This window comes from Microtus oregoni, unplaced genomic scaffold (assembly GCF_018167655.1).
Source record: "Microtus oregoni isolate MIOR12 unplaced genomic scaffold, Mior012 000013F_ref0000133, whole genome shotgun sequence".
NCBI lineage: Eukaryota > Metazoa > Chordata > Mammalia > Rodentia > Cricetidae > Microtus > Microtus oregoni.
The window spans coordinates 50,269,514-50,277,936 of NW_024543072.1; the positions used below are offsets into that span (position 1 = coordinate 50,269,514).

Below are 8,423 nucleotides of genomic sequence, written 5' to 3' on the forward strand. Positions count from 1 at the left end.
ACTTAATTTCCATTCCAATGATGAGTTGCCCTAAAGGTCTGTTTAAAATAAGCCTTTAAATTCACACATTGCTTTGGGTGACAGAAGTGCTCTGTGTAATAACTTAAACTTCTTTAAGATCTCAAATGACTGGCTGACTGATAAGGAAGATGTAAAAGGTCTGAACACCTAAGTGCAGCAAGGGATATTTTTGAAGGGACATTTTGGACAGCAATTTTGGTAATCAGTCATGACAGCTCCCTTCCCTGCATCTGCTCCAGTGCCCATCCCTTCATTTCGATAACATTAATTCTGAGTGTCCTTCAACATACACATCCCACAAACTAGTTTGTTTTTCTTTACTTCCTGGAAATGCCAATTAGGAAAATAGTAACAGTGAAAATAATAATAATGGTATATTCTACAGATGTTACTAAACTTATGGTATGGTGAAGCTGCATAAACTAATAAAACACCAATAACACTGATACAAATATTGACAACTAATGAAAAGTTCCTCATGCAACTGAAAACACCATCAGTAAGACAAAATGGCAGCCTACAGAATGGGAAAAGATCTTCACCAACCCCACATCTGACACAGGACTGATTTCCAAACTATATAAGAAACTCAAGAAATTAGATACTCCAAAAATAGTCCAATTAAAAAATGGGGCTCAGATTTAAACAAGGTTTTCTCAATGGAAAAAATCTCAAATGACTGAGAAACATTTTAAAGAAATCTTCAAGATACTCCCCCATCAGAGAAATGCTGAAAGACCCTCCAAGAGTGTCCTTCCTCTGGGGAGACCCTTCCCAAGGAACAGCAAGACCACTTGTACGGATGCAAACAGCAAGAGGTTTATTCAGATACACAGGTACCTGGGGCGACAAAGTCTCTCAGAGGACTTGTGTGCCTTTAGGTCGGGGTAATGGGTTTATATATGTTTTGGGGAGCAAATAGCTCGGTACAAAAGCGAGAAGCATAGTTACAGGGTTTTCATTGGTCAGTTTGAATGTGGCCGAGTTCAGGTCAGGACAAGGTCTCTAGTCCCCGAGAATTCAGATATGGGCTACCTTGGCTCTTATCTAGGGCAGACTTCACCGTTCCTCCCCGCCTGGGACAGAAGGTGCCTAGCCATATTCTCGGTATTCCCATTCCTCCCCCGGGCCAGCCACAGGTGTCTCTAGCTCTTTTTGGCAGCTTTTAAACTGCCCTTTGTTCAAACCCTGAATATTCAGTACAAGCCTTGTAAAATGGCGTTACCGGTGCTAAGTTGTTTAACAAGCTGGGCGGGGGTCTTTCATTCCCCTATGTCTCTTATGACTTTGAATGGAATCTTCCATTCAATTGCTTTAAGTGGATACGGGAATCTCTAGGTCCCAGTCATTTGATCCTGCAGCTAACTGGCAAAAATCGGGTGTGAGAGTAGGCCACCAAGTGTTAAGTGCATGGTTGCCCTGAATTTCCCAAACAATCTCTCCACTTGGGGACAGGACTTGCCATTTTAAGGAGTATGTCTGGTGTGGGCTCCCCCCTAGAGTTGTCCCTACCAGTCCTAGCAGGGCCCAGAGAATAATCAAGGGGCCACACAGGTGAGTCTTAGTTTTAACGGGTTTTGGGTGCGCTGGATTCTCCTTGGTGGGGTCGCAGTTGGCTCCTTCTCCTCAGGGTGATGGGCTGCCTTGACGTGGGAGGCGTGGACCCAGGCGGCGATGCCGTCAACTTTCAGCGCCGTGGGGGTGGTCAGCAGTACGGTGTATGGTCCCTTTCAGCGGGATTCTAGGTTTTTGGTCTGATGTCTGCTGACCCAGACAGTGTCTCCTATCTGGAAGGGATGTGGTACCACCGGTTTGTCCAGTTGTTCCCGATAGGCTGCAGCTAATGGCCTCCAGACCTCTCTCTGGACAATCTGCAGTGCTTGTAAATGAGCTTCCAGAGAAGGGCTGTTAGCAAAATCAGCAATATTTGAGTCAAAGAAATTAATGAATGGTGGAGGTGTCCCATATAGTATCTCAAATGGGGTGAGTCCATGAGGGCCCGGCGTGTTCCGGGTCCAGTAGAGGACTGGGGGAAGGAGGAGCACCCAGTCTCTAGAGCCAGTTGCAAGCGTTAATTTGGTCAAAGTCTCCTTGATGGTTCTATTTATCCGTTCTACCTGCCCTGAACTTTGGGGTCGGTATGCACAATGTAATTTTCAATCAATCCCCAATAGCTTGGCCACCAACTGACTTACCTGGGAGACGAAAGCAGGTCCATTATCAGTGCCCAATACCTGGGGCATGCCATACCTGGGAAAGATTTCTTTTAAGAGCTTTTTAGTTATAACCTTAGCAGTCTCGTGCTTAGTGGGAAAGGCTTTCACCCATCCTGAAAAAGTGTCCACGAATACCAATAGGTATTTGTATCCATATTGTCCAGGTCTTATTTCGGTGAAGTCAATCTCCCAATGAGTTCCGGGGCGATGCCCCCGTACCCGGACCCCTGGCCCAAGCTTAGTCTTACCTGCATTTACTTGAGCACAGGTTTTATTTTTATCAGTTACCTTTTGTAGGGCCCCATCTCTGTTTGGGAGGTAGAGGCCAGTTTCCTGTCATTCCAGTAAGGTTTCTCATTGGCATAACAGTCTTTTCCTTGAAGACCCAATGTTACTCTTTGGGGTCATAGGTGGCCCCCATTTTTTTTAGGAGGTTGGTGTCTATATTTGTATAGACATAAGAATTTCTAAATATAACCTATCCAGTCCATAAAATGGTTCTTGTATATGTGTTTTCTAGGATGAACAATTGTCTCCTAATAACACCAGAAGCAATACTCCTAAAATTTAATATATTTTAAAGTTTGCTTTTGTTATGAAAATAATCAAACATAAAATTCCTTCATTCTACTCTCCTATAAAAGAAATCCATAGACCTCAATTCTAAAACATTTAGAAGATTTGTCTAAAGAAACAAATAAAATTTTGGAATGGAATCCATATCCACCACTGATGGATGACAAGAACCTGAGAGTAGATAGCCCAGGGATCCAAATCATAGTCATCTATGAAAAGAAAAAAAAAAGTAGTGATAAAAGGACTACTAATGAGAGTCTTGATGAGCCATCAGCAGAAAAGCTTCCTCTTGCTTAAGAAAAAAGCAAATACAGAGAACCACAGCCAGACAACATGCAGAGAGTGAAATATCTTGGAACACTCAACACTAAACAAGATGTCTTCTTCAAATCCCTCCCCTCATAGTTCTGAGAATCCCTTGGAAGGGAAGACATAAAGAGGGTAGGAGGCAGAGTAGATAGAAGATATCAAAAAACCAAGAGCCTCTAAATGACTCTTTTGCTTCTTCTTCTTCTCCTCTTCCTCCTTTTTTTTCTTTTGTTTTGTCCCAATTTGATATGATAGCTCTTGTTTTATCTTATTATATTTCATTTTGTTTTATGTTTCTTAAAAAAATAAATGAATGAATTAATGAATGAAAACCTATCCACTAGGGTAAATGTACAACCAAACTGTCATTTATACCCACTAGCAGAGGGAAAAATCAATTTTCTTCAATGGCATGACACTGGTCTTATCAACCACTCCAGGGAAGACATCATGTTCAGGAGTAGTTGGTCAGAAATATTCTGATTAGAACTTGACATTTTTTGGTGGTGTGTGTGTGTGTGTGTGTGTGTGTGTGTGTGTGTTTGTGTGTGTGGTATGTGTATGCATTAATTTTGTTACAGTTTGGAGGACTCTTTGTTTTGCCATTTTATTTTGTATTTTTTTTTGTTTTTTGTTTTGAGGGTTTATTTTTATATTATTTTTGTTTCTATTTCGAGAAAGAACTTTAAATTGTCAGAGTAGGGAGCGTGACAAGATCTGAAATATTTGAGTAGGGAATGAATAGGATCAAAATAAACTTTAAATTGAAAATTGTTTTAAATAACAAGAATATAATAAAAGAATGCAAAATAATAAAATCTATAAGGTTTTATTTGTCTGATGCATGAAGAATTTACTGAGTATAGACTAATAAATAAAGGAAAGAAGAATTTTGGCCTTTTTTTAAAATGTGACTTCAGAAACAGAAAAGAAAAATTAAATAAGTATAAATATAATGTGTCTCAGATAGGGTTTACTTTTACTGTGAAGAGACACCATCACCATGACAACCCTTATAAAGAAAACACTTCACTGGGATGTCTCACTTGCAGTTCCAGAGTCAGTCCATCATGTTGGGGAACATGATAGCAAGTAGGTAGACATGGTGCTGGAGAAATAGCCCAGTCCTATGTCTTGCAGACAAGAAGAACTTGACTGACTAACTGGGCAATATGCTGAGTACAAGAAACCTCAAAGACTACATCCCCAGGGACACACTTTCTCCAACAAAGTCACACCTCTGAATAACGCCATGCCATATGAGATTATGAGAGGAAAGAGCATTAACACATCGTGTAGTTAAAAGGATCTGCCTTATAAGGTTGATGCCTTTCAAAAATTCCTAGTAAATAAGTTACTATTGAAAATAAACATTTTTGATTTTCTATAAATGTATTTGTCGTAAGAAAACATATGATACTCCAAAGACAGCAAGTTCATGCATATTGTTTATAAATCTGTTTTTAGAATTATACTCTCCATTAATTGTGTTCAGCATGGTGCTGTGGAATATTATTTTAACTAAGCAATTTGTTTATTCTGGATATATTACTTTAACTGTATAAAGATGTGTTGCATTTGTTTCACCTTGCCTGTCTAAGGCACCTGGCTGGTCTAACAAAAAGCTGAATGGGCAATAGCTAGGCAGAGAAAGGAAAGGGGGCTGTCAGGCTGAGAGAATAATAGGAGGAGAAATCTAGGCTAAAGGTGAAAAAGAAGGAAGAGAAGAGAATGAAGGAGGGAAAAGAAAGTACAGGGGCAAGAAGTCCTGCAATCACCAGTCAGCAATGAAAGGAAGAAAGCTACAATGGGCCAAGGCAAAAGTAAGGAGAAACAGGTTAATTTAAGTTAAAAGAACTAGTGAGAAACTGCCTAAGCTAGGCCAAGCATTCAAAACAAGTAAGAAGTTGCCATGTCATGATTTGTGAACTGGTTGGTGGATAAGGAAAAAGCCTGGTAAAGAATGGCTCTTACATTTACAAAGTCTACTATAAAGTTTCACATAGGTCATGTCTAAAGTGATTGACTCTACATCTTACTGCCCTGCATCAAGAGGTGAGAGATGAAATCTCCTAAAGAAGAAAAAAATTTATATAGTATCATTAAGGAGTAAATAGAATGGGAAGACTAAATGGGGAAGAAGAAGGTAGGACAGAGTAAATGGGAAATCTGGAGGGGACCAAAAACACTGAAACACTTTAGAAAAGCCATATGAAAACCTAATACTGAAGAATCTTTCATGGATATCTACTATCTGTCTATCTGTAGGTATGTATGCATAATGTATTTTTATTTTTCCATGTTCTGTGCATTTTATACTTTTAATCATTTAGTATGTTGACTTTGCTTTTGTATCTTTTCTACACATAATACCCACAAGACTTGGGGATAATCTTGGATAATCTTTGAATATTTATCCTCCTGCTCAGGGTTGTGTGGTTGTTCATGTCCATGTGTTTTCATGGCAGATACTGTTTTTTTTTTCTTCACAGGATACTAACACTTTGGATATTGCATAAAATTACAGGATAAAAAGTGTGTTCTTTGTTTGTTTGTTTTTGCTTGCTTAATGACTTTGACTTCACAGTCATCTTGTTCCTCTTGTTTTTGCCTCCCAAGTGCTGGAATTACACATATATACCACCATACCTTAACACTTAATATCTCTAAACAGTTCATTCATCTAGAAGTTACAGTAAGTAGCACCTAGGTACTAGTCGATAAAGAATAATACAGACTTGATATAAAAATTTAATAGATAAAAACACATATTACAGACTTGATATAAAAACTTAGGAAGTAAACATAATATGTTTAGTATAGATCCTGCCACAAAGCAATTGCTTCTGAAAGATTTGAACACTTAGGAGAATGGCAAACATTCCATTAGCAATTGCCAGGTTCTTTGAATGGCAGTCAAACCTTTTCAGGCAGTAATTCAGGTGTCTGTCTCTCATAAAAGGTAACTGATACTTCCTGATTTGCAAGGACATCTAGAAGACTGTTATTAGCAATTTTGTTTATTAACTTTTCTTTCTTTAATAAAACACATTGATTCAGCCTGGTGGTGGTGGCACTCAGGAGGCAGAGGCAGGCAGGTCTCTTAAGTTTGAGGGCAACTTGGTTTACAAGATCTAGTTCCAGGACAGGCTCCAAAGATACAAAAAACACTGCCTCATAAAACAGCATCTATGATTTACTCCATGGCTCTGATACTAGCCTGCTTGGTGGTACTTACTCTGTGAGGATGGGTTCTTTGCTGGACCCTGGTTAATCTTTTCTGAAGCCATTCGGTCCTCAATTTCCTCTTCCTTGGTTATTCGTTTGGTGTTCATGTTTTTCTCTGCTGTTTCCACCAAGATAGAACCTGTCTTCCCACAAACTACGTGTTTCAGCACCAGGCTAGGTACTTCAAATGTGGGCAGTTCAGCCAAATCCAAAGATTTCCTCTCCTTATTGCTGGAGTATGTGAAAGAATAATTTAATAATGGCACGCCCATCCCCACCCACAGCTGCCCCCTATTTCCCAATCTCTTTTGCAATAAAGTAGAATGTTTTAAAGCAGATTTCAACTACAGAATCATGGGAGTTGCTTTCAACTCCCTCTTCAGTGCCTACTATGTTGCATTTCTCCCGCTGTGCTTTGGGAAGAGTACCCAGTATTAGGACATGCACTGTTCATGTTACTACCTCTTTATGGTGTGGAATATTTCTTTTGTCATGCTCACCATGCAACTGCTACCATCAAAAATGAATGTGATTTGCTACTTAAATAAACGTCTCACCAGGGCAAGTGGCAGAAGTTGGAACATGGGTTCTACAGCAAAGCTTCACAGCACATTTGGACAGAAAACACATATGGCCTCAAGGGGTGGCACAGCAGATGTTTATATAGAGCCATGGAAACTTACAACATGGCAGTGCCTTCAGATGTATCTCATGCCCACTCTTATTTCTTATTTCATTGCCCATTAATGCTGTTGAACCTGCTTATCCTTATTGAGGGCAGTGTCATCTTCTACCAAATGTATTCCTTGCTGCAGTCAGAGAAGTGGAACAACTCACTCTCCATGGTGCTCATTCTTTTCTGAAATTACTATGATCTATTTAATTCTTCTGGGACTGAATGTTCCTAGGCAGGGCATACTCCTATCCTCTCAACGTTTATGAACTCAAGGCAAATTAAGCTGCCTCTCAACATGAGGGAGAACTCAGATAAAATTATTTTCATACAATCTATTTTTGCGATTTTTAGAAATATTTAAGATATTTTATATTTTGTATACTATTACGTTTTGAAGGTTGTTAATGGCAAGGGTAAATGTACCCATAATAAAAAAAACATATTGAGTGAGGTAACTCAGTCCCAGAAAGACAAATATAATATGTACTTAAGTGACTTTTAGACATAAAGCACAGAAAAACCAGCCAACAGTCTACAAGCCCAAATAACCTAGATAACAAAGAGGACCCTAAGAGAGACATACATAGATCTGTATAGGAATTAGAAAAATACAAGATCTCCTGAGTAAATTGGGAGTGTGAGGGTCATGGGAGAGGGTAGAAGGGGAAAGAGGAGGAAGAGGGGATTGGAAAAAATGTATAGCAAAATAAAAATAAAAAAAACAAAGATAAAAAAATCTGTGTTCTTATAAATTTCTACTGGATATATGTGGAAGATTTCCAACTGCTGCACACACCTGTCAGTATTTTGGATTATAAATCTTTCCTTTATTAATTTGTAATATTTGTATTTAGTGCTAAGTAGCATTGTATTGTGTGTTTTACTTATATTTCCTACTAAACAATAACACAAAAAGTATATAAGATACCCAGTATACATGCTGTTTAAATTCCTGCTTTTTTTAACTAATTTTCTTCAAAGAGTATACAATTGTTGAACTATAGCATGGTTTAATTAATTAACTGCAACATAAACATAAACATGTGAACACAGACACATACAGACACCCACATACAAACATACACACACACACACACACACACACACACACAAAACAGGCATAGAGGAGCACAGTTACTATATATATATATACACATATATATACAATAATAAATACAAAAACATATATTTCATTTCAATAAGTAGCATTCCCTTATAATTTGGAATTTTGTTGTTGTTTATTCATTTTGCTCTTGTTTTGTGATATGATCTTGAATTCACAAAATGTCAGATTCAACTCTTGAAATCTATCTAACAATACTCCTAATCACTACATTTCAAATGCACAGCACTTTAAGCAGTCAGCTTCAATATCATTGCATAACACTGAAATTCAT

General features: G+C 38.4%; 1 pseudogene; it reads left to right on the forward strand.

Moving 5' to 3' along the window:
• Nucleotides 1-1,695: 1,695 nt before the first annotated feature.
• Nucleotides 1,696-7,308, forward strand: LOC121454997 (annotated as a pseudogene).
• Nucleotides 7,309-8,423: the final 1,115 nt, after the last annotated feature.